This window comes from Erinaceus europaeus, chromosome 16, assembly GCF_950295315.1.
Source record: "Erinaceus europaeus chromosome 16, mEriEur2.1, whole genome shotgun sequence".
NCBI lineage: Eukaryota > Metazoa > Chordata > Mammalia > Eulipotyphla > Erinaceidae > Erinaceus > Erinaceus europaeus.
Genome location: NC_080177.1, coordinates 22,303,395 through 22,330,258, shown reverse-complemented (window position 1 = coordinate 22,330,258; position 26,864 = coordinate 22,303,395). Strand labels below are relative to the sequence as shown.

The following is a 26,864-nucleotide window of genomic DNA, read 5'->3' as shown; positions in this document are numbered from 1 at the left end:
TGAGGAGCGCTAATGTGTGTGAGGAGCGGGCCCTCTGAGGTCAGCCCTGTGACTTTGGCCCTGGCTGCCGTGTCATTCCCCACTTCCCTTTCCTTCTCCCTGGGCATCTGTCATCCTCCCCGCCTGTCTTCTTCCTTCCCCTCAGCCCCTTCTTGCCAGGTCCAGGGGCAGAAATTGGCCTTCTCACATGGCCACCAACTGGCTAGTGGTTAGGCTTAGGGCTGTCAAAGGCAAATGGCAAAGTTATGGTCCCCCAGCAGGGAGGGCAGATGAGCCTACTGTGCCTTTGGTCTGACTGCCTGAGAGGTGGGGGAGCCTCTGTTCCTTTGAAGTCTGCACTGTGACATCAGTCCTGAGCTGTGGTCCCTTAGGTGGCAGTGAGCCTGCTCTCCCTTGCCCCCATATCTGGGCTTCCTGGTATGGTTGGGGGGGGGGGGTTAGCTCCCTGTTACTTCCCACCTACTTTCCCCCTGCCCTAGCCTTGCCCTGCTCTTCTCTCCCTGTAGCCACATTTGGGGACCCAGGCCAGCCTTTCCTGCCCCCCTGAGCCTCCTGCCCTTTCCAGCTGCTGGTCCCCATGAATCAGTCCCCCCACCAAAAAAATATCTGCCCAGCTCCTTACCCCTGCACTGCAGGAATAAATAATGGAGAATCACTGACCCCAAACTGCAACACAGCCCCACCTGGCTCCCAACTCTGGAGGTTCTCGGGGTCCCCCAAGCCTGTCACCCCAGTGGTCTCTTGGGCTTTGTAGCCACACCTCACTAATGTATATAGGTCCCACCCATTGTGGCCCCATGTGGCTGTGGTACTTCCTAGGCAGGCTTTTTGAGTCGCTGTGTGCTGTGGCCAGAGCAGTACTGGAGTACTGTGCACAGTAAGTTGACTAACTTACTGAAGGGAGGAAGTTTCTACCTGTCTGCTTCTCCTGAGCTCATGGATCAAAGCCCCAGGTAGACTGGGGGCAGGGTAGTTATTTGCACAGTGACACTCAGTAGGACATCACTGTCCCAGGAGTGGTGACCTCCCCCTCCCTCTCAATTTCTGACTGTCTCTATCTAATAAATAAATAAAAATATTAAAAAAAAGAGATAACAAAAGACGTGGTCTACGGTCTTTTAAAAAATAAATAAAAGAAAGAAAAAAGAAAAAGAAAGATGGATTCAGAGAGACCCTGGGAATTTTCTGGACTCACAGTGCTGCCACTGATGCATGGTCAGGTCTTGGCCCGCCTGGGTGGGGCACCTTTGAAGGCTCCTGAGCAGAGGTGTCCCAGGAGGGGGGCTGTTGGGAGCCCCTTGCGGCTGCTGGCTGGGATCTTCTGGGAGAGGGTGACTGGGGGGGTGGGAACAGATCTCCTGGGTCCTGTTTCCCCCTCAATCACCACCCCAGGGGAGGGTGCTCATGGAGAGAGCCCCCCCCCCCCCAGAGGCCTGCAGTTTGCCTTCTGGAGGATGATTGCCCATTATACAGAGATATTTAGCTTAATAGGAGCCGACAGATCATTCAGGGCCGTAATGGACTCGGGCTTCAAGCATTTAGTTTCCAGGCCTCCACTCCCAGATTAAAGGCTCCTGCCCACACCCTCCCTGCTAGGATGCCCATGACCTTGAAGGCAGCATGGGGTAGGCTTCTCCCGCCCTCTGCCACTCCCACCTCTGCCTGCTCCTGCCTCCTTCCCTCTTTTAAAAAGGTGTTGTTTTTTTTTTCTTAAATATTCTGTCGAGAGATTTCTGCTTAAGCCTTGCATCCTTGGGGGGGACAGGGGATCGGGATTGTGCTCAGCTGCCAGTGGGGCATGGGGCACCTGGCAGAGGGGACACAGGCCCTGCCAAGCGGGGGCAGGGGTGCGCTGTCCCCTGGGTGGCTGGACACATAGTCCGCTCTTGGGGGCCTGGCAGGTTCCCCAAAATGGACTTCTAGGAGAGAAGGCTCTGCTCCTGGACCTGGGTGCTGGAGGAATCACCCAGTGGACACTGGTAGCTGGGAGGGAGAGATGGGTGGCTCTTGAGGGTCAAATAAAATAAAGAAAAAAAGGGGGGAAAGGCTGCTGGGAATGGTGGATTCATAGTGCAAGCACTGAACCCAGAGATAGCCCTGGTGGCACTAGAAAGAGAGAGAGAGAAATGTGTGAAGGGTGCTACAGTTGTGAGGGCACAGGAGATAGCACAGTGGTTACACAAGACAGCAAAAGACTCTCATTCCTGAGGCTCCAAGGTCCCAGGTTCAATTCCCAGCACTACTATAAGCCAGAGCCGAGCAGGACTGTGGTCCAACACACACACACACACACACACACACACACACACACACACACACACACTACTATAACTGTGGAGAAAGTAGCAGTTAATAGTATAACCATGGTGTGTGTGTGTGTGTTGGACCACACACACACACACACACACACACACACACACACACACCACTACTATAACTGTGGAGAATGTAGTTAATAGTATAACCATGGTGTGTGTGTATGTGTGTGTGTGTGTGTGTGCGCACACACACGTGAGTGCGCATGCAGCCATGTATAAGATGGAACTCACCTGCCTCCCTTTTTTTCCTCTGAGGCTTTTCACCTACACAATTCCACCACTCCTGGTGGACTCTATTTTATTTTTTCCTTTTAATGTCATAGACAGAGAGAAGGAGAAATGCCACAGCACCACTCTCCTTCCATGGAGCTTCTCCTGGTGCCACACATGGTACTCCCATGGGGTGCTGGGGGCTCAAAGCCTGGCCCTTGTGCATGTCTTATCCACCAAGTGAGCTCTCTCCCAGCTCCCCTTCTGCACTTTAAATGAGAAGCTTGGGGGGAGGATGTGAGGATGTGATATACATGTGCATATAGACAGGTGCCCGAATGTGTGTCCCAGGTGTGTTCTCCCCCAGATGTTTTCCTTTGGGGTCTCAATTGCTCAGCCTGTGGAATGGGGCTCTGGGGCCGGAGGCTGGGCCTGGGGTGTCTGTGCTGCCCTGGGTGGGGCAGGGGGTGCTGGGGGCCTGCCTGCCAGCTTGCTGGTGATGCTGAGGAAGCGGGAGGTATTCATAGAGTCCTCCAAGGTGAGGCTATCTGAGGCAGAGGGGGAGGGGGGCAGGACCAGAAGTGGGCAGGAGCGAGGCAGCTTCCTGCCAGGAGCTGGAGAGCCTTCACAGCTGGGGTCTTGGATGCTCCAGCAACTTCAACCTGAGACATTTTTTATTTGTGTCAAAAAAACTGATACTTTAATTTCATCTCTAGGTCTCTTTTATTTCTCCTCCTCCTTTTCTATCTCCTCTTCTTCCTCCTCCTCCTTCTCCTTCTCCCTCCTCTTCCTTCTCCTCCTCCTTCTTCTCTTCCTCCTTTTCCTCTTCCCTCTTCCTCATCCCTTCCTCCTCCTTCTTTCTGTTGCTCTCAAAGAATGCCTTGAAATTAAAAAAGGAAACCCAGGCACACACTACCCAGCTGCATTCTCACCATCCACTCCCTTCTTCACCCCCTTATCCTCTTCCAGGGAGAAAGAAAGGGCTAGAACACTGGGGGCTCTGGAGTTGATGCCAGTTCTTTAGTCTCTGTTTTGCCTCCAACAAGGTGTAATAATTACTTCCTCTTGGGGGTGTGGTGCAGGCTAGAGAAGTTAAGTTGTGGGAGGCAGATCCCTGGAGAGAAAAGGGCACCCTGCGTGGCACGACAGGACTACCGTAGAAGTCTTAGAGCCAGAACTGGAGTCCAAGCCCCAAATCAGCCTTAGCTCCTGTGTGACCAGCTAGATGATCTGGCTTCAGCCAACCTCAGCACCTCTCTTAGGAGAACAGTCTTGAAGCCCATAATGCTACTGTGGGGCCCAGAGTGGTGGAAGTGTGTGGCCTTTGTGAGCAGGGGACCCTTAACATCACTACTTAGCCCTCATTCTTATCTCTCAATATTATCGGGTAAAGGTTGTTCTGTGTTGCTCCCAGTCTCTGTGCCTGTCGTTTTAAATGACTGTGTAATATCCCACCTGGAAGAGCTGCTGTGGTGTATTTTGTCATGTGTTAGGGGATGTTCAGGAAGCTTCCAGCATCTGTCTGTTATAAATAACCCCTTAGAGAGCAGCTTTGTGCCATGTGTTTCACCCGTGATTGATGGTTTCCATGGTGACTACAGGGACACTCACTGCTTTGCTAGGGGTGAGGAGGTTTCTGGAGATGGGCCAGCAGTGGTGGCTGAGAGGTGGAGGACCCTCTGAAGGTGACCTGATGCTCTGCTCCACGAGCAATAGTCTGGGCAGCGGGGCATGAAGACACTCCTGTAGCAGTTGAGCGTGACGTGACTGAGGCCAAGGTGGGCAGGGTGGCATGCTGTGGAGGAGCCGGGACTTGGCGTTCTAGGAACTCAGCTTCTGACTTTGCTCTTCTTGTGCTGTGGGACCCTGAGCAAATCTCTTCTCTCGGTGCTGTGGTCTGGGGTTCTCTGAGGCTGTGCTGTTCAGGGTCATAGCTGCCAGTCACGTGTGGTCATTCAGATTTAAATAGAAGCCGACTGAATAAAAGAGAAAAAAAATCGATTTTCCCCCCATTAGGTTTATTGCTGGGCTTGATGCCTACATGACTTGACCATTCTTTGTGACTGTCTTTTCTTTCTTTCTTTCTTTCTTTCTTTCTTTCTTTCTTTCTATCTATCTATCTATCTTTCTTTCTTTCTTTTAGCTAGAAAGTGAGAGACAGAGAGATAGGGAGGGAGAGAGAGGAGAGACACCACTGCACCCCTCTACCACTATGAATCTTCCTCTGCAGGCACTCCTGTGTAGAGGCTGGAGGCTTGAACCTGAGGCCTCACCATGGTAGCCTGTGTGCTCTGCCAGGTGAGCTGCCTCCTGGCCTCTTTGAGCTACTTTATTTTTAATCTAATTTATTTATTTTTATTGCCACCAGAGTCATTGCTGGGGCTCAGTGCCTGCATGACAAATCCACTGCTCCTGACAGCCATTCTCTTGTCTGTCTGTCTCTCTTTCTTTCTGATAGAAAAAGAGAGAAATTGAGAGGGGAGGGGGATAAAGAAAGAGGGGGGAGAATGAGAGAAAGAGACATCTGCAGCTCTGCCTCACCACTCATGAAGTCCCACTCCCCACAGGTGGGGACCAGGGACTTGAACCCAGGGCCTGGTTCCCATATGGTAATAAGTAGAGTCAACCAGGTGTGCCATCACTTGACCCTTTTGATTTTTTTTTTAGAGATGTGTTTATTTTAATTTTATTTTATTTGTATTATTTTTATATATTGGATAAAGGCAGCCAGAAATCGAGAGGGAGATAGAGAGGGAGAGAGAGAGACACCTGCAGCCCTGCTTCACCCCTCATGAAGCTTTCCCCCTGCAGGTGGGAACTGGGTGCTGAAACCTGTCTTTGCACACTCTAATGTGAGCGCTTAGCCAGGTGCACCACCACCTGGCCCCTGAGATGTGTTTATTTTTATAAGAGACCACACTCTGGAATCCTGGCATATGGTAGTGCTGGGCATCAAACCTGGGAGCTGTGTCTTGTGAGTCCAGTGCTCAGCTGCTGAACTGTCTCCTGGCCCCCAAATCAGCATCTTAGCCCTTGCTGTCCACCTGTGGAGGGTGCCCACGATAGCAGGGTTGAGTGCAGGCAGTCTCGAATAACAGTGACATGCTCCACTGACCCTGTACTGGCTGCCCCAGACCCTAGGCCTTCCTGGGAGAAGGGTGCACCATCATGAAGGTGACCAGCAACTCAGAGTACACACTCTCTGGCCACTAGACCTGCTCCCCACCAAACCTGCTCCCCAGTCCTGCTCTTCCCATTATGTGCTAAGGCTCTGCAGCCTGGAGGTCTTCTTGGAGGAAAGGGAGCTTCCTCAGGGAGATAAAATGCACGGTGTGAGATGGTGATGAATTCCAGTGGCTTTAATGTCACCTTTGACATGATGTGGTCACTGCCGGCCCCACTCACTGGGCACAGCCCCCACCTCTTCCCGGCCCCCCTTTCCAGCCACACTGCTCACTTGCGTTTCTTCTGTTTTCTAGGGAACCCCGACCATGTCCTGGCTACTTTGAGTCCACAGTGCCACACAGCCCCCACCACCACCACCTGCACCCCCAGGGCTCTGACCTCCACCCCCAGCTTGCTCCTCACCTGTGGCCTAGGGGGGTGCCACAAGCTTCAGGACTAAGCGAGGCACTGTAGCAGTCACGGTAAGTGGCACCCCTTCCCCTGTTCCCTGGCTCTCAGGGATTCCTCTGCTTCTTGGTCCCTGGAATGGGAAGACTGTCTTTCTGAACACCATGTCTGGCAGCATCCCTTTGGTTGGCAGGTAACTGAGCATCTGTTTCAATAAAACATAGAATGAGCTTTCAGCAGGGCTTGATCCAGCAGTTCAGACGATGTGACCAGGACCTGGTTCCTGTCTGAACTCTGGCTGTTCCTCTCTTGCAATGATGGCTGCTGGAATTTCACATGATGTGGCCACAAGGTGTCTGCCAGCCATTTGCTGAGGTAATGGGTGTGGGGGGAGATGAACTTCCAGGTTTAAATTGGAGCAGAGACAAAGTCTTCTTTCCAGGGCCAGATGGTAGCACTCCAGGTTAAGTGCACATGGCGCCAAGCGGAAGGACCGGCATAAGGATCCCGGTTCGAGCCCCTGGTTCCCCACCTGCAGGGAAGTTGCTTCACAAGTGGTGAAGCAGGTCTGCAGGTGTCTTTCTCTCCCCCTCTCTGTCTTCCCCTCCTCTCTCGATTTCTCTCTGCTCTATCCAACAACAATGACAACAACAATAATAATAACAATGATAACAAGGGCAACAAAAGGGAAAACATGGCCTCCAGGAGCAGTGGATTTGTATTGTAGGCACTAAAACCCAGCAATTACCCTGGAGGCAAAAAAAAAAAAAAGTCATTCCTGACAGAGTGAAGTCCCAAAGTCAGGCTTCTGAGCCCTCTTGGTTACATTGCCACCCTCATGACTTATTTACTTATTTATTTATTTATTATCTCTCTCTCTTTCTCTCTCTCTCTCTCTCTCTCTCTCTCTCTCTCTCTATATATATATATATATATATATATATATATATTTTTTTTTTTTTACCAGAGCACTGCTCAGCTCTGGCTGATGGTGTGAGGGATTGAACCTGGGACTTTGGAGCCTCAGGTATGAGAGTCTTTTTGTGTAGCTGTTACACTATCTCTTCAGGCCCTTCATGATCCTTTAAGTGGGTCCCTGGGGCTTGGGAATGCACAGACTGGGAGTCAGAGCACTTCGTTCTTCAACTATATGACCAGGAGTAAGTTAGGGGTGGCTCTCCCCAAAGGAAGCTTGGCTGGAAGAGAGAGAGAGAGAGAGAGAGGGAGAGGCAAATGATACTATAAACAAAGTCTTTCTAGTCCAGACAGCTCAAGGTCAGTGATAGATGAATATGGATGTGCTGTGTGTCTTTGAGCAAATCTTCTGGCTCTCTGAGCTCCAGCCTCCACTGGAGGATGAGCCTATGTGCAGTGTGCTGGTGTCTCCCAGGTGCCCCGGGATGTCCTGTCCTCTTGCCCTTCCCTCCCAGGCAGGCAGTTAAGTACTTACTTGTCTGCAGAGTCTACTGAGTCCTGGGAGGAGCTGCAGAGGGCCCTGGAAGCAAAGCCTGAGAGCTAGTGATGGGGCAGGGAGGCAGGAAGGAGCCCCTTAGGCCGGTGTGGAGGCCTTTGGGAAACAATGACAATGCAGGACTAGCCAACCCCCTCTGGAAAGGGGCCATTCTATGAGCTGCTGGGCTGCCCTTCCTCTGTGCTTGAGAGTTCAGTGTTTTATCCACTGTGCCACCTCCCAGACCATGACATCTCCCTTTTCTTCACTTCTTCCTCCTCCTCCATCTCCTCCTCCTTTTTCCTCTCCTTCTCCTCTATCCTTCTCTTCTTCTTCTTCTTCTTCTTCTTCTTCTTCTTCTTCTTCTCCTTCTCCTTCTCCTTCTCCTTCTCCTTCTCCTTCTCCTTCATCATCATCATCATCATCACTTTGCTACAAGGATAATTGCTGGGCCTTGGTGCCTGCACAACTGCACTGTGCCCAGAGGCCACTTATTTGTTTTTCCTCTAGACAGAGAGTGAAAGAGAGAGAGAGAAGCAGAGAGACAAGGGGCTGGGCAGTGGCACACATAGTACTCTGCAGAAGGACCTGTGCAAGGACCCTGGTTCAAGCCCCTGTTCCCCACCTGTAGGGGGGGGACACTTCAGAAATGGTGAAGCAGGTTTGCATATGTCTGTCTTTCTCCCTTTCTAACTACCCCTCCCCTCTCAATTTCTCTCTGTTCTATCCAATAAAGGGGGGGGATGGCCGCCAGGAGCAGTGGATTTATACTGCTGGCACTGAGCCCTAGAGATAACCCTGGAGGCAAAAGGAAAAAAAAAGGAGGGAAACAAAGTGAAGGAAAGACCACAACACACCACTTGTGAAGCTTCCCCATGCAGGTGTGAGCCAGGGGCTTGAACCTGGGTCCTCAAATCTAGTAGTCTGTGCCTCTCCCTAGTGAGCTGTCTTCTTTCACAATGCCCACTCTCTCATGTTCTTGCTTCCCCAGGAAGCCCCTGCTGATTGTCCACTCTTTGCTCTACCTTTTTGCAGATGGACAGACCCAGTCCTGGCCCCAGTTTCCTCGTGAACAGAATCTGGGAGGCTAGAATATAGGTGCCATCCAGAACACTCCATGGGCACCTCCCTCAGTGCCTGGACCTGTTGCTCTTTGCCTTGGCTACTGGGAGGCTCAGAGCTGGTGAGTGGTCCATTTCTGCTTCTGTGCTCAGAGTGTCTGAGGCGTACCACACGGGCTCACTGGCCTTGCCCCTAGCTCCCTTTTCTCTCACATCTTTCCTTGGCTCTGATTTCTTCTCTCCTTTTCTTTTGTTGCTGGTGCTTAGTGCCTGCATGACAAATCCCTCACTTTTTCCTTCTTTGTTGTTGTTTTTTTGGTCTTTTTTTTTTGCCTTTTTTAAAATTTTTATTTTCAGTACATTAAATTTTTTTGGTCTATTTTTTATTTGATAGGACAGAAAGAAATTGGAAGGGGAGATAGAGAGACACTTACAGACCTGCTTCACCACTTGTGAAACTTCCTTCTTGCAGGTGGGGAGAGGAGTCTCAAACCCACATCCTTCTGCGTGGTAATGTCTGTGCTCAGTCAGATGCACCATTGTCTGGCCCTAATTTCTTCCCTTGTTTTCTAGTTTGTGCTATTCTCAGCAGCCGCCAGCTCTTGCAGAAGAATAACCAAGAGGGGCCATGCGTGACGCATTTAGTACTGGCTGATGCCAGGCCTGCCCTTCTCTGGGTGTGTCTGGGCTGGAAGATCCCCCCCAAGAGCAGGGGCAAGCCCATCCCTGGGGAAACATACCAGATCCTGGCCGTGGGGGGCCTGGCACAGTGCCCTGACTGCCCTCTGGTTTGGAGTGCTCCATGCCTCCTCCTCCCTCTCCTTCCCCTCTCCCCATCTTATCAGAAGCTAATGAAAGAGGCTGGAAACCCAATCCTCTCGTAATTAAATTTACTTAACGGGTATTCAAGTGGAGTAATGAGAAGTTTAATGCAGTGATTAGATTTTTCTTTAATTAATTAAAATGAGAACCATGTGTCTTGCCAGTAAACCAAGTTGACCCGCTGCCTGAGAAGAGCAAGCAGGGATGGGAGGGTGGTGGGGTCTCCTGGCCTGGTGGAGGGAGGCCAAGGGTCCCTGTGGCCTTGCAATCTGGTCCCTCCAGAAGTGAGCCTGGATCTGCTGCCCTTTCAAGCAGATCTGGGGTTCAGCTGTTCTTGCTAATTCTTGTGAGTGTCAGCCCCGAGTCACCTGCACTCAGTGGGTGCATCCACTGGGGAGGTTCCAGGAGCCCTGGGCAAGGCTGGCCTGGAGCAGGCAGAGAGAGGAAGGCCATCTGTGGAAGGGAGGCTGGTCTGGGGCCTCCATGCCTTCAACTGCATGTTCCCTGGCCCCAGTTTATCTACTCTGGCTCTGGGTCATCTGGAAAGGTAGAGTGGGACAAAAGAAAGCTGAGGTCACCCCCAAAAACAATCTGCCCTGGCCTGGGAACACCTTGTGCAGGGAGGCTGGTTGTCCTTGCTGGTTTTTAATGTTTTATTTGTGATTAATAGTGGGTTATAAGATTGTAAGGTTACAGCCTGCCACCAAAATTCTGTGTACCCACCCTCCCAACTCCCAAAGATAATTTTACCATAGTTCTTGCAAAATCTTAGAGACAGTTTGCTGGCTTCTGGGTTTTTTTTTCTTTCTTTTCCTTTTTTTTTGTTTTTCAAGTTCTTGTGTATCAGTTCTCTAGATTCCACGTATGAGTGAAACCATCCAGTAGTTGTCTTTCATCTCTACTTATTTCACTAAGTATAGTCACCTTAAGGTCCATCCATTTTCTCTGAAAGAACACAACTTTGTCTTTTTTGATTACAGAGTAGTATTCCATGGAGTCTATATCCCATGACTTCCTTAGCCAGTCGCCTGTCAATGGGCACTTGGGCTGCTTCCACTCTTTGATGGCTGTGAATAGTGCCTGGAGGCCGTTAGGGACACAGCAATGCCCTGTCCTTTAGCCACGTCATGCTGGAGTCTGATGATGGGTTGGGGCTGGGGCTGAGGGAAGGCAGGCATCTTAGCATAGCTATGTGGGGTACAGCATGAGCTACACAAGGGCAAGGTCAGGCCTCAGGCACACTTGCCTTCTAAGGCCTGGATGTGTTGTTTCCATGTCAGTGGGTGAGGCTGGAGAGTCCTGAGCCCTTCCTGGTGGGGACAGAGAAATGCCTTTCCATACCAGTCCACATTGAGCCCCAGTCCTGGACACAATAGGCCTTGTTTCTGGTCCCACAGTGAGCTCTGATCCTAGACCTTGTTCCTGGTCCCACACTGAGCTCAGCGCTGCCTTAAAGATGTTAACCCAGAAACAGATGCTTGGGTGGGGTGTATGTATGAGGGTGACTCACCCTGCCTGTCCATCCCCACTGCCAGCCCTGCTGCTATGGGGGGGTCTCCTAGACCCAGCCCCCCTAGTCTCTGGAACAGCCAAGATGAGTCAGGTGTATGCCACCCTCAGAGCTGGAGGGGACAGTGGCAAACAATGACAATCTCAAGTGATCATACCTGAAGAAGGGGAGGACACGAATGAGCAGGGGGTGGGGTGGGGGACACAGAGGACTGATGGTGGAGATGCAGAAGATGGGGTCGATGGGGAAACTGAGCTGGGCTTCCTGGGTCCCCATGAGCCAGGTGTGTGGAGGCCTAAGGTGTATGCTGCTGCCTCCCCCAGCCCCCACCCACATCCCTCAGCTGCTATGGAATCCTGGAAGGTTGTCGTGGCTCAGGTACCAGGCTCTGCTGCCTTTTGTTTGCCTTACGGAGGAGTAAGTGGAGTTTCTGAGGGTGCCTGGTCCTCCTGCACCAGAAGTAGCTAGAGGGGCGTTCAACTAGGAGCCTATGCCCGCCACCGCCAACCTATGCCCGCCACTGCCACCACCAATTGCATGCCTCCAGACCGCACACTGACAGAGTTCCCATTCTACCAAGTTCTCAGTCCTGAAGGTGAACCCTGGTCTGGGCAGTGGTGGGGGCTGGGAATGAGGGCTTTTCCATGCAGTTGGGGTCCTCAGTGGGGGTGGTGGGTGGGCAAGAGGGGGCCTTGGCTGGGGAAGTAGCCGTGCTACTTCCTCACCCCAGTTCTCCACTCTCTCATCCTCAGCCCTCTGGGTTCTACCTCCCCCTCCCCAGTGTCCTTCTTCCTTGACCTGGCCCGTTCTGAATCTTAGGCCAAGAGAAGTGTCCCAGTCACCCACCCACTACCCACCAGGGGAGACTGAGGCAGAGTCAGCCTCTCCTGTCTCTGTAAAGTGGAGTCACACTGTCTTAACTTGAGGCAGAGACAGCCTCTCCTGTCTCTGTAAAGTGGAGTCACACTTTACAGACTTGATGCTCAGGCTGGAACTTTGCATTTGAACACTTCCACTATGCTGGGAGTTTTCTCTGGGACTGTCATTGTCACTGTCCCCTCCAGCCTGGGCAGGGGGTGGCATTCACTTCTGATTTTGGGGACTCTGTGTTCCCCCCACCTGTCCTTCCTGCACCCCTGCCTGGTTCCCAGTGCTGCAGCCCCCTGCTCTTTTAAGGCTCCCTCAGACTGGCAGGATAAGGGAGCCCAGATGGAGGGAACCACTCCCTTGGGGTCACCCATCCCTGCCCACAAGCAACTCCTTGTCTCCATATCTCTGTCTGTCTTCCATGAACCCACACTGGCCTCCCTGCCTATGCTCCAGGCTAAGCAGTGCCTCCTCCCTGCACTCACCACGTCTACTCCCAACCCCCAGTTCTAGTCCCTAGATCCCCTTCTTCTTACCAGGCTGGACCCAAATGCTGCTCCTTCCTGGAGCCCTCATCTGCATACTCACCTCAGTGGCTGACCCCCCTTCTGTGCTCTTTACCTGTGTTCTTATAGGCCCCCAGCCTAGCTGGCTCTGACTCTCAGCCTGGGCCATTCACTGCAGCTGGGGTGCAGGAGGCAGTGGGGAACCTGCCTTGGGGAGGGCTGCACCTCCACAAACCCCTCATCCTGACCATCTTGGGCCTATCAGCTCTGTCTGCTCTTGCCCTGCCTGGAGAGGGCACTGCTAGCTTAACTCCCTGAGCACAGTCCCCCTGCCACCCAGGGGAGCACAGGTACGGGGCCAGGCTACATTGTGCTGCTGAGGGTGAGCTGAGTGACTTGGAAGGCGCCTCGCTGCTTTTCTGTGCCTTGGTTTATTCATCTGCTTCATGAGGTGAGGACAGTCCTCCTTAGGGTGCTATGAGGATTAAACCAGCCCAGACTATCAAAGCATGGACCTCAACCACCCCAGGCCCTTTGTGCCCCTAAATATGACTACTGTTCCCCTCTCTGTGGGAGCATGTGTGAGGACAGAGTGTGCAGGGGTTCAGGAAGCTTCCAGAAGATGGCAATACAAGCACAGTAGTTTGAAAAATACAGAGGTCAGGAAAGGGCATTCTGGGAATGGGCAAGAGCACTCACAGAGGTACTGAGGCAGTTTGAGGGCCTTCAAGGGGCTGGGAGTGTCTGACTGAAGGTAAGAACAAGGGTAGGGGTGATCCCAGGCTGGTGATTCTTGGGGCTGCATCCTGAGGGCCTTTGGGGGTCACCCCTAGGAGTTAGGACTTGACAGCCATGTTCCCAGTGGAAGGGGGTGTCCCCCTTTATCTTGTGGGAAAGCGGCAGGGAAGCAAAGTTCCCTCTTTGTCTTTAAATTCTCCCTGCTGCTGTTGTCATTCTGCTCTGCCTCCTTCCAGAACGTGCTCTGCGCCTTTACAAACACATTTATCGTACCTTGTTAAAAATATAAAGAACTGGAGTGTTAGGCACCTTCCGTTTTTCATTTACCAGTGCCTGGTAAGCATCAGTCAGTGCCAGGCATCTAGATCTGCCACGCTCTTTTTAATCGCTGCCTAATATTCCATTGTTTGGGCGTCATGTAATTTATGTAACTCGTCCTGGGGTGATGGATATTCTGGTTGTCTTCGATTTTTCACTCTTGAGAGTAACGCTTCCGTGAGCAACCTCGTGTATCTATCTTGTTGACACATGTAAGCATTTCTGTAGGATAGATTTCTCCACATAGAATTACCAGGGTGAAGTGTATGCCTATTACTTAAAAAATTTTTTTTTTTTTTGCACCAAGGTTATTGCCTGTATGATTCCTGAGAACCTGGTGGGTTCTTTTTCTTCTTTTTAGATAGTTGAGAGATAGCTCTGGAGGAGACAGAGAGAAGGAGAGACAGCTCAGCATTGCTCCTCTGCTTGTGAAGCCTCCCCTTTGCATGGTGCTCCCATGTGGTGTCTGGGAGGTCGAGCCTGGTCCTCATGCATGGCACAGTGTGTGCTCTACTGCATGAGTTGGCTCCCTAGACCCTGCTTATTACTTTTTTTTTTGCCACCAGGTTATCAAGCACTATGAACTCACCAATTTTAGTGACCATTTTTTCCCTCTCTTTTATTTAATAAGGCAGAGAGAAATTGGGGGGGAGGTGAAAGTAGGGAGAGAGAACAATAGACACCTGCAGACTTACTTCACCACTCGTGAAGCTTCATTCCTGCAGGTGAGGAATGGGGGCTTGAACCCAGGTCCTTAGCATGGTAATACTTGTGCTCAACCAAGTGTGTCCCCACCCAGCCCCCACCTCCGCAATTCATTTTGATAGGTGCTGCCACGTAGCTCTTCTAAATGGTTGGGCCAGTTGCCACTCCTGCCTGGAGTATCATCCCTAGCACCTTCCACAGGTCTTCCTTTGTTGCCAGTCCTGGAAGGCACCTGGTGGTGGTGGCTCTTTGTTGGTTCTCTATGCCCTGGGGAGGAAGAGCAGTTTCATCTGCCTTCCCTCCTCTGTGGAACCACTGTTCATCCCCTTAGCCTGCATCTTTTCTCTTTGTCCTGCTGTTGCTGACATGGGAGCTTTTAGTACATTGGATATTTGGAAGGGTATCTGTTGGGCTGTGTGTGCTGACAATCCCCACACAGACAAAACACGGCTGTCAATGCCCCCCCCACGCCAAAACACGGCTGTCTGTCTCCTCCTCTGTTATGGCCTCCCCAGCCTACAAGGCTTAGCTCTAGCCCTGAGCTGTCAGCCTTCTCCTTGGAGCCTCATATCTGCTTGCTCAGGCTTCTGGGAAGGGCTCTATATGGGGTAGGATGAGGTCAGAGCTGTGGCTGGGAAAGGCTGCTCTCACTCCTACAGCCACCACGTGGAGGGGGGTGGGCAGCGGAGGTCCACATACTGGGGAGGACCTGAGGGACTTGGGGAATATTCAGGAAGTGGCACCACAGTGAGCAGATGTGAGGGTGAGGAGGACAGAGTGGGCTGCCAGGTAATGCTGCGGGCTGGTCTAGGGTCACCTTGAGCCAAGCAGGAAGGTAAGGGAGGAAATTTTCCTTTCTTGTTTTGTTTGTTTGTTTGTTTGTTTTTGCCACCCAGATTATTATTGAGGCTCCATGCCCACACTATTTCTCTGTTCTTGGAAGTCATTCTTTTTCGGGGGGGGGGGATAGAATGAGTGAGAGATATAGAGAGAAGAGGAGATTTGCAGCATTGCTCCATCACATGTGAAGTTTCCCTTCTGTGGGCATTCCCACCTCAGGGGGCTCCCACCTGGGTCCTCAGGGCTCCGCCCAGCTCTGCCAACCAGCCTTTTGCCATGATCCTGAGTGTTCACCCCCACATGGCCTGGGCACTGAGAACCACACAACACCCACCACTGTGCCCAGCCCAGCCAGCAATACAGCCTGTGTCTGGCCCCCTGGCCCCCAAGCCCAGGGCTGGGTTATTACCAGCACCATGATAACACAAGCAGGAAGCACAGAGGGTTAGAGCAGTTTCTCATTGTGGGCACAGGGGAGTGAATCCTGCAGCCATCTGGGTAGGAGCAAGGTGCCCACACTCAGTTTAAAATTCCATTCTGCAGCCCAGGAGGTGGCACAGGGCATGGAGCACTGGACTCTCAAACATGAGGTCCTGAGTTAGATCCTCTGCATCACATGTGCCAGAGTGATGCTCTGACTCTTTTCCTCTTTTTCACTTTCTCTCATTAATTTATTAACTTTTAAAAAAAAATCCTCACTTCAGTTTTGGGGAGATGTGACTGTACCTGCCGTGTCAACAACAACCTTGTCAGTCACTTCCACCACAGAAGGAAAAAAAGAAACACCTCATTTCTGCACTCAATTGAAACTTCTTCCTCTAGGGCTGGCCAAAATAGTTCACTTGAGTAATGCGCTGCTTTGCCATATGGGAGACTCAGGTCTGAGCCTGGCCCCCACGACACTGAAGAAAGCTTTGGTGTTGTGGCCTCTTTCACACACACTCTCAATATGAAAAACAAAACAACTTTTATGCCAAAAAATATCACCAAAGGGATTGGGGAGACAGCATAATGGTTATGCAAAAAGGTTTTCTTTATTTTTAAAAATACCTTATTAATTTATCATTTATTGGATAGAGACAGAGATAAATCAAGAGGGAAGGGGAAGATACAGAGAGGGAGAGAGACAAACAAACAGACAGACAGACACCTGCAGCACTGATTAACTATGCATGAAGCTTCCCCTGCAGGTGGAACCTGGGTCCTTGCGCATTGTACCATATGTGCTCAGCCAGGTATGCCACCACCTAGGCAAAAAGACTTATGTCTGAGGCTCTGAGGTTCCAGGTTCAATGCTCAGCACCACCATAAGCCAGAACTTCTATTTCTATCACCAAAGGACTTCATCACTGAAGTTAACTCCCCAGTAAATAAATCCTCATGGGAAAGAATGGGGCACTTGTTCGTTTCTTTGTAGACTTTTTCCAGTTGCTCTCACTGCTTATGTTTATCATAGTCATATCCTCAACCAGAAAGGCTGCAGACTGTCCTACTTCCCTCCCTCCACCCCTCCCTGGAAACTGCAGCTCCCTGCTGCCGGCTAAAGTTCAAAGCCAGCAGGGACTGAGTGTGCACAGCGCCAGTGTCCCATGACCCACTATCACAATACTAGGACCTACGTAATAGTCTCAAAGCTGTTTGATTGTGTCCCTGGGGTGGGGTGTCAGTGCTACCCCAATCTCACTTGTTGAAAAAGTGAGAAATTGACAACCTGCAGGGTTCTTGATAGTCATTGAGAGATTGAGAGGCCCCCCTCAGGTCCCCTGCCTGCACCTGCTCTCAGCTTGTGGGGTGGCCAGTCCCTGCCTTGTCCCATGGGAGCACACAGGATTTAAGGTGTTAATTGCCCAAGTGAAGTGCAGAGAAGTTCAAGTAGCAAACCTGACATTCTTGCAGTTTGTTCTTAGCTGAGGAGTTTTCCTTTTCCTCCAGCTATCTGTCCAAGCAGATGAATTGTAAACACCCCCCCCCCCCAGGTCCTTTCTGAGAACTGGGCCTAGACATGAATTAGGGAGAAGCTCTGGAGAGACCTCGGCCTTTGTTCTTTTAATCATTGTATTGAGTGGCCAGTGGTTGACAGTATGATTGTTGACACCATGGTACATACCTCGTCTCCCCATAGTAGGTGTCTGCAAAGCACGCTCAGCCTCTAATTTAACCCCTTTCCCACGATCATGTACTAGGACCCCAAAAGTCTCTCCATCCCTTCCTTTTCCTTTCTTCCCCAGAGTCCTTTGCTGTGCAATTCACCACACCCAGTCCAAATTTCACCTTCTGTTTTCCATTCTGTCCTTGTTTCTTAAGTTCCATGTGAGATCTTCTGGCACTCACCCTTGTCATTTTGGCTTATCTCACTTGACATTATTCCTTCAATTTCAATCCAAGATGAGGCAAAGGAGATGAGATCATAGATTTTTTTTTTTTTGCCTCCAGGGTTATGGCTGGGGCTTGGTGTATGCACCATGAATCCACTGCTCCTGGAGGCCACCTTTTCCCCCTTTGTTGCCCTTGTTGTTCTGTCGCTGTTGTGGTTATTATTACTGCTGTTCTTGATGTTGTTGTTGGATAAGACAGAGAGAAATGGAGAGAGGAGGGGAAGACAGAGAGGGGGAAAGAAAGATAGACACCTGCAGATTGGCTTCACCACTTGTAAAGTGACCCCCCTACAGGTGGGGAGCCAGGGACTCGAACTGGGATCCTTACACCAGTCCCTGTACTTTGCACCATGTACGCCTAACCAACTGCGCTACTGCCCGGCCCCCAACATCATAGTTTTTTTTTTTTTAAAAAATATATTTATTCCCTTTTGTTGCCCTTGTTGTTTTTTATTGTTGTCATTGTTGTTGAATAGGACAGAGAGAAATGGAGAGAGAAGAGGAAGACAGAGATGGGGAGAGAAAGACAGACACCTGCAGACCTGCTTCACCGCTTGGAAGTCATCTAAGGGCAGCTGGGAGGTGATGCAGACTTGTTAAGCACACTCCTTAACATGGGTGAGGACCTGGGTTTGAGTCCCCACTCCCCACTTGCAGGGGAGAAGTGTTTTAATTTTTACTGCCACTAGGGTTATCACTGAGCCTTGGTGCCTGCATGATGAAGCCACCAATTCCAGCAGCCACTTTTTTTTGTAGACAGAAATTGAGAGGAGAAGGGAAGATAGAGAGAAAGAGAGACACCTGCAGCACTTGTGAAGCTTCTCCCTGTAGGTAGGAACCGGAGGCCAGAAACCTGGTTCCTTGTACATGGCTACCTGTACTCTACCAGATGCACCATTGCTCAGCTCCACACACAGTGATGTAATGCAATGAAGGCTTCCTTCTTCCATGACCATAGGACCCTGCCAACCGTGGCTGATGGAAGGGTGGTGGACACCAGTACCTCCAGTCCCACAGGGACCCAGACAGACAGGAGTGCCTGCCACCATCTGGAGCTCCTGGCCTCCTTCAGTCTCAGTGACAAGAGAAAGTGGCAGTCACACACAGGCTCTTAAATGCTTTGACCCAACAATGACATGCATCACTTTTGTCACAGCCCAGTGGCCAAGAACTTCTCAGAGGGCCTCAGCTAATGGTAAAGGGACTGAGGAAATTCAGGGGATGTGTGCTATGGCGTACAGAGAAAATGTGCCCAGACTCTTGGTAAGCTTGAGACTGCAGGGCTGTTCTGAAAGCCAAGGTCATGGCTTCCTCTTCATGTTCTTCTCCTTGGGTGACCTGAGGTCTAGGAGGGCCTCCTGGGAGGAGTTCCCATGAAGGACCAGACCCTGAACTCACTAGACTTGAACCGGATATGTCCTTTCCTTGCTGCTCTCCCCCCCAAGATTGCTTTTAGTACCAGCAGTGTCCCATGAAATAAATCACAGGGAGGAGGACTGAGAGTGAGAAGTGAGTCCAGCAGTGGAGGGAGACAAAAATCCATAAGTGCTCTCTCTTTCTGTCGGACTGGTGTGTGTGTGTCTGTGTGTGTTAGAGTAGGTGACTTATGGGAAACAGAAGTTTATTTTTGACAGATCTGGAAGCTGGGAGTTCAAGATCAAAGTACTTGGCATTTGCTGGAAGTCCATCCTAAATGGCCATCTTTTTTTGCAGTGGGTGAGTTATTGCCATGCAAATGGCAAAGACATGAAGAAGTTCTTTTAGGTTTCTGTGAGGAGAGCACTAATCCCATTCATGGGGGTGGGGGAGACCATCCTCTGGAACTAATCATGTCCCCAAAGCCCTAATTCTCACAGAAGTGAGGATTAGACTTGAATTGGGGGGATACAGATATCCAGTCTCTGGCATAGTGGGTTTGATTGCCTCAAGTCCAGGAGAGCATTTTTGTCAGAAAAGAGAGAGCTGGAATCTGCTTACTCCCATGCTGGCCCTCCTCAGGCAAACATGGCTGCCAGAGGCCTTATGGTGCGCTGACTGGGACCACGAACCTGGGATGGAGGCTGGGTTCCACCCACATCATCACCACCATCAAGTATCAGATGATGTGGTGATCAGATGGGTGAAGGCAGTGGATGGCAGGGGCCATACTCCACATGTGATAAGAGGGCCATGAAAAGCACAAATCACATGGTAGTTTCTGTTAGTGATGGTGCAAATCAGACCCATTAAAAAACCCATCATTAAAGGGCCCTTCAAAATAGCTCACTTCAATTGTGTGTTGCTTTGACGTGTGCATGGCCCAGGTTCGCCTCCAGCCCCCACCACATTGAAAAAATCTTCAGTGCTGTGGCTTCTTCCACAGTTTCTCTGCTGCTCTGCCTCTCTGTCCCTGTCTTTAAGGAAAGTCACCCTTAGTCAGTAGTGAGATTCAAGAAGATCCACAAGGAAGACCTCTGTGTATCTCTTGCCACTGGTGGTATACACTATGGGCAGCCACTTTGCAAGATACCTGAGTTTCTTTCTTTCTCTCTTTCTTTCTTTCTTTCTTTCTTTCTCTCTTTCTTTCTTCCTTCCTTCCTTCCTTCCTTTCTTCCTTTCTTCCTTGCATTGCCTCCAGGGTTACTGCTGAGGCTCGATGCTGACACTATGAATCCACTGCTTCTGGCAGTCACTTTTTCCATTTTATTGGGAGAGAGAGAGAGAGAGAGAGAGAGAGCTGTAGACCTGTTTCATTACTCCTGAGGCATTCCCCCTGCAGGTGGGGAGTGGTGGCTCGAACCTGGATCCTTGTGCAGATCTTTGCACATAGCAGTGCTTAATCACCACCCAGCACCCCCCTGAGCAGCTTCTTATGAAGTGAAAGCACACGTCGGTAATAACACTACTGGGATACTTATCTGGGAAGGATCAAAACTCACATTCACACAGAAACCCTTATGTGAGTCCTTAAAGTGACATTATTAGTCACCCCAAACTGGAAGCAACCCACCTGTCCTTCAGCTTGTGACTGGACAAGCGACTAAATGTTATTCAGTAACAAAAAGAAAAAAAGAAAAGGAGGAGGAGGAGGAGAAATAGCAATCCTGACGGAGGAGACAGCACAAAGAAACCCAAGTGCATCACACAAAGTGAACAAAACCGGACACCAAAAGCTGCAGGACGACTCTCTTTGTTGACCATTCTGGAAACTGCAGGGACAGACAGCAGATCATTGGTTGGTAGGGGCTGGGAGTGGTTGACTATGCAGGGCTGCACGTGGAGATGGGGGCTGAGGGGGGCAGTGGAATCGTTCTGTGACTTGATTGCGGTTGAGGCTGCGAGCTGTCAAAACTCACAGAATGGTGTGTGGCGGAGGTGAATTTCACTGTAGGTAAATGGCACCTCAATTAACCCGACAGGAGGAGCGCTCTCTGTGGCACTGCGGAGAGAGGGAAAAGCAAATGACAAGTGGGTCAGCCAGGGTGGTGTGAGCAGGTGAGGAGGGGCTCCTGCTTACTCACAGCGCTCACTCACAGCGGTCAGGGAGGGTTGTCCCTGGGGGTGGCCAAGCTGAGCCTGGGGCAGGAGAAGGGACCAGGCCTACCTGCCTGGAGGAGGTGTGTCCACAGCCAGGGCAACTGGTTGGCTGGTGGAGGAGGGAAAAGTGGGTGGGGGGAGTGGACAGGCAGCCTCCTGGGGGTGGGGGTGGAGGTGAGCGGAGGACCTGCAACTCACGTGGGGTGTTTTGAGCCCTTGCTGGGAATATGGGGTGGGGCAGAACACAGACCTCTGGGTTGAGGGGTGCTGCAAGTGAGGACATGTGAGCGAAGCTTCCAGGAAGCAAGGAACAAGATTAGCAAGGAACAGTGGGAACCTCAGCTGGCAAAGTGTCAGTAGCTCAGTAGGATAGCACTCTGGTTTGCCATGTGTATGCCCCAAGTTCAAACTTGGCCTCTACTACATTGAAGTAAGCTTCAGTGCTGTTTCCTCCCCCCCCCCCGTTTGCCTATGTGTCTGTCTGCCTGCCTATCTATCTATCTATCTATCTATCTGTCTATAGTAACCCCAAAGAAAATGGGATGGAGCTGCCTATGAGAGAGAGAGAGAGAGAGAGAGAGAGAGAGAGTATCATCAACACAACTCATGGAAAGTGGCCTGACCTATGGAGACACTACATGATGACAAGAAGAACGGGATGTGGGCAGAGACTTGAAGGCTGAGGAGCTGTCTCCAGCCCAGGCTGACCATGCCAGAGGTGTAGGACAGTGCAGGGTGGGTTTCACCTTAAGGTGGGAGTCCTTGATGTACTGGGGAGTTGGGGTCTGCCTTGGAGACCTCTGGCCATGGTGAACCCACCACAGGGTGGCAGAAGCTCTTTCTCCTTACCTGTACTGACCTTCTTTCTCCCCTCACAGTGCACGCTGGCTCGGAGACGGATAGACCACTGCTCCCCACACCCCCAGAGGCCCCCATATTTGCCTCCCGCCGTCTGACTCAGGTAGGGGGTACAGGGTGGTGCCCTGCCTCATGCCTTTGCACCCAATGACAGAGGACAGGGCTCTGAGTGCAAGGACCAGGTGGCTCTGAATGCATGAGCCCGGATCGGATCTTGGGTGACGCTGAGGGGCTAGTGAGGGGGTTGAAAGGCCAGCTACAGCTGGTTCCAGTGAAGCATGCCTCCCCCCAGCCTGGATGTCTCTTCCTGCCCAGGCTATAGGTTGTCACCTGTGTTCCTGAGCATAGGCTCTGACTCCCAAGTGCCCCCCGTCTGTGGCTCTTCCCTGCACAGCCCTACTCACCTGGAGCTGAGCCCAAGAGTGTGTTTTTCTGCTGCCCCAAGCACCCCAGGTGGGGACACTTTGCATGGGGCCATGTTTCTCAAGGGCTGGGGCTAGGGCTGGAGTCCACGCTCAGCTTGCTGGAAAAAAATAAGGAGGTTCAGTTGCGTTTAAGCTTCAGGCAGAGGACAGAGGATGTTGGAGCTTAAACAGGTTCCCAGCGCTGCATGGAGTCTGCTGTCCTGTTTGGTAAACTGCAACCCTAGCAGAAACTGAGTCCCAGTAGATGCCCCCCCTCCTGCTGCCAGTCTTCCTTGCTAGGGGTCCCTGGGGTGAGTCACAGGCCATACTGAGTGGTCACTTGTGAACCTCCAGGCTGTCCCTGGGAAATGTCCTAGCCCAGGGCGCAGGGCGCAGGCACAGGGGGTGGGGGTAGGGGATGAGAGTGTTCTGGGGGTCCTCACCCACTCCCCCCAACACACACACACACACACACACACTGCTCTCACAGCAGGTTATGGGGCAGGGCTCCGGCCTCTGTGCCTGTGAAGTTGCTGTTAGACAGGAGCTGTGAAGGCACCAGGAATAGACCCGTGTTCCCACAGTTGGGAGCCCAGGGCACAGGGCACAGGCACAGGGGGTGGGGGTGGGGGATGTGGTGCCAGGTTGAGATGGGGCCAGATAGAGGATAGCTTGGAGTGTCCTATCCACCACCACTGTCAGCATTGGGGAGACATGACAAGTGGTTTGTCTGCAGGGAGAGCCCTTTCTTTTCTGGTTCTTGAGATCATTTTTTTTCTTGAGGCTCAGGAGGTGGCACCTTGGATAAAGCGCTGAACTCTCAAGCATGTGGTCCTGACTTTGCTCCCTGGCATTGCGCATGCCAGAGTGATGCTCTAGTTCTCTCTTTTCCTTTCTCTCATAAATAAATCTTTAAAAAATATCATTTGGGGGTTGGGCGGTGGCGCAGTGGGTTAAGCGCATGTGGCGCAGAGTGCAGGGACCAGCGTAAGGATCCCGGTTCGAGCCCCTGCCTCCCCACCTGCAGGGGAGTCGCTTCACAGGCAGTGAAGCGGGTCTTCAGGTGTCTATCTTTCTCTCCCCCTCTCTGAATTCCCCTCCTCTCTCCATTTCTTTCTGTCCTATCCAACAATGAACAACATCAATGATGGCAATAATAATAACCACAATGAGGCTACAACAACAAGGGCAACAAAAAGGGGAAAAAATGGCCTCCAGGAGTGGTGGATTCATGGTGCAGGCACTGAGCCCAGCAATAACCCTGGAGGAAAAAAAAATATATATCATTTAAAAAAATTTATTGGGTAGAGTCTGCTAGAAATCAAGAGGGTAGTAGGAGATAGGGGGAAAGAGAGATACCTGTAGCATTGCTTCAACATTTGCAAAGCTTTCCCCCTGCAGGTGGGGAATCAGGGACTCAAGCCATGGTCCTTGTGCATTATAACATGTGTGCTCAACCAGGTGTGCCACCACCTAGCTTCTATAAATAAGTCTTTAAGGGAAGAAAATTATTTAAAGATATTTTTTCAATGTTCTTCCCAAATACTTCATTTCCATTGGGGATTGAAAGTTCAGAAGATGGATATGGGGAGGGACATAAACATTTAGCTCCTAACAATGACTTTGATGGTTTGGATCCAAGTCCTTGAAGAGTGGGGGTGCCATCTACAGAGGTGTCCCAGAGAGTAGCAAGAATAAGCCACGTATGAGGGAGGTGGGAGCTGGACTCTGGTCAGTACTGGATACATCATGAGTGGGACTCAGAGTAAAGTGAAAATGGGGAGTGGGGGATTTTTTTCTGTATTGGGTGGATTAATGATTTACTGTTGATAGTAAAATACAGGAGTTGGCACATGTGTAACATTTTTCAGTTTTCCACATAACACTCTAACCCCCCCACCTAGGTCTTCCTCCTCTATCACGTCCCAGGATCTGAACCCTCCTTGGCACCCCTCACCCCAGAGTCCTTTACTTTGGTGCAATAAACCAAACCCAGTCCAACTTCTGCTTTCCCCCACTTCTGTTCTTATTTTTCAACATTTGCCTACAAGTGGGATCATCCCATATTCATCCTTCTTCTGACTGATCTCACTTAACATGATTCCTTCAAGCTCCATCCAAGATGAGGTGAAGAAGGTGAATTCATCATTCTTAATAGCTGATATCTATCTATCTATCTATTGATAGATTGATAGATAGATATCACAAATTTCTCAGCCGATCACTACTCATCTGTTGTTGGACACCTGGGTTGCTTCCAGGTTTTGGCTATTACAAATTGTGCTGCTATGAACATTGGTATATACAGATTTTTTTTTGGATGGGTGTGTTGGGTTCCCAAGAAAGGAGTTGCAGGGTCATAGGGTAGGTCCATTTCTAGCCTTGTGAGAGTTCTCCAGACTGCTCTCCACAGGCAGTGGGCCAGTTTACATTCCCACCAGCAGTGCAGGAGGGTTCCTTTACCTCCATAACCTCTCCAGCATTTGTTGCTGCTATCTTTTCTGGTGTATGACATTCTCACAGGAGTGAAGTAATGTCTCACTGTTGTGTTTATTTGCATTTCTCTGAAAATTAATGACTTGGAGCATTTTTTCATGTGTTTGTTGGCCTTTTGTGTCTCTTCTATGGAGAATATTCTGTTAATATCCTCTCCCCATTTTTGGATGGGGTCATTTGGTTTTTTGTTGCTGAGTTTGGTGGTTATTAGCCTCTTGTCTGATGTATCACATGTAAAGATATTCTCCTATTCTGTAAAGGGTCTCTTTGTTTAGGTGGTGGTTTCTTTCTTTCTTTCTTTCTTTTTAAGATTTTATTTATTTATGAGAAAGACAGAAGGAGAGAGAAAGAACCAGACATCACTCTGGCACATGTGCTGCTTGGGATTGAACTCGAGACCTCATGCTTGAGAGTCCAAAGCTTTATCACTGCACCACCTCCCGGACCACTGGGTGGTGGTTTCTTTAGCTGTGAAAAAGTTTTTTTTTTAATTTGATGTAGTCTCAGTTTATTTTTGTTTTAGTCTTCTTTGTAATTGGATTCGTATCATTGATGATGCCTATAAAATTTAGATGGAAAAGAGTGCTGCCAGTATTTTTCTCTAAGTATCTGATAGTTTCTGGTCTAACATCCAAGTTCTCGATCCATTTGGAATTGACTTTTGTGTCTGGTGAAATATGGTGGTTCAGTTTCATTCTTCTGCACGTTTCAGCTCAATTTTTCCAACACCGTTTGTTGAAGAGACTCTCCTTTCCCCATTTAATAGTCTAGGCATCTTTGTTGAAGATTAGATGTCCATAGGTGTAGAGGTGTGTGTGGGGGGCCTCTAATGAAGTCTTAGAGCCCTTTTGGGAGGGGATCCTATGCTCCCCTGCCGGCAGGTCATGGACATATTGATACAGCAGAGTGGGGTGACACCCGTGGTCACCTCAGTGGAAAGTGCCGCTGATACCTGGGCATATGAGGCTGAAATTCAAGGGGCAGGTCTAGGCTAAAATGTGAGGTCACTGGCATCAAAGAGGTGAGTACAGATAGAAGGAGAAAGAAGACCCAAGCCCTAGCCTGGGGCCTCCTCTCCTTGGAGGTCAAGTAGCTAAGGAGAAAGTGTAGAGGTTACAGAACTGGTGAGATGGAAGCAAACCAGGCAGTATTTGGGCCTGGAAGCCCAGGGCAAGGCGTGTTTGAAGCATGAGGTTGAGTAGAGTCAGCCTGCATATTAATTATGCATTAGCCCAGGAGAGGACACGGGAAACCCTGGCTTCAGTGATGGAGAAGGTGGGCAGGAGGTATTAACTTGACAATCACTGTTATGTGCTGAATGTTTATGCACATTAAGTTCAAATCCAAATTTATCTCTTGAACTTCTAACCCCTGATGTAATGGCACTTGGAGATGAGGCCTTTGTGAAGGAAATGGATGAGGTCATACGGATGGGTCTTTCATGATGGGATTAGTGGCCTTCTCATTAGTGTCTTGTAAGAGGACTCAATGGGGGACATCTCATTGATTTGCGTTGATTTATTGATCACATTGACTTTGCATTAATTTACATGAGATTAAAGACTAACTTTTTGGGAGTCGGGCGGTGGCGCAGTGGGTTAAGCGCACGTGGCGCAAAGCGCAGGGACCGGCATAAGGATCCCGGTTCACGCCCCCGGCTCCCCACCTGCAGGGGAGTTGCTTCACGGGCGGTGAAGCAGGTCTGCAGGTGTCTGTCTTTCTCTCCCCTCTCTCTCTGTCTTCCCCTCCTCTCTCCATTTCTCTCTGTCCTATCCAACAACAAAGCAACGTCAACAATGGCAATAATAAACGCAACGAGGCTGCAACAACTAGGGCAACAAAAAGGGGGAAAAATGGCCTCCAGGAGCGGTGGATTCATGGTGCAGGCACCGAGCCCAGCAATAACCCTGGAGGAAAAAAAAAAAAAAGAATAACTTTTTGCCATAGTTGCAACTACTTTTTACTGTAATGTGGGTGTTTTTCCCTTTTAAGTTTATGGGGAAGGGGAAATTTATTTTACCTCACAAGTGGTGTAAATGTCCCCTGGCCAAGCCTGTCACTGATTACCTATAACTACTGCTCACACCCATTACAAGTTTTCAAAATGTTGCCCAAGTTATTTCCCTCTTGCTTATACTATCTAAAAGTCTTTAAAGCTCCAGTACATCTGGAGTGATTTTTCTCTGTGTGGTTTGAAGTATGGATCTAAGTGGGTTCTTTTCCAAATACACTAAAGAAGTCACCTGCTCCAACACAGTTTATTGAGCACTGTCTGCACCTCTGGAATTCCATTCACC

The 26,864-nt window shown here is 50.3% G+C and overlaps 1 protein-coding gene across 5 annotated transcripts in view; it reads left to right on the top strand.

The window, feature by feature from the left end:
* Positions 1–26,864, top strand: part of LINGO1 (leucine rich repeat and Ig domain containing 1) — a 288,113-nt gene that overhangs the window by 213,616 nt on the left and 47,633 nt on the right. For 2 of the 5 annotated variants that reach the window (XM_060174730.1, XM_060174728.1), the window contains exons 3-4: positions 6,008–6,175; positions 21,688–21,770. The gene's annotated coding sequence lies outside the window, so the exon portion shown is untranslated. Of the gene's footprint in view, positions 1–6,007; positions 6,176–8,586; positions 8,735–20,711; positions 20,768–21,687; positions 21,771–26,864 lie in introns of those variants that run through there. The other 3 variants (XM_060174729.1, XM_060174732.1, XM_060174731.1) reach the window with 3 other exon arrangements.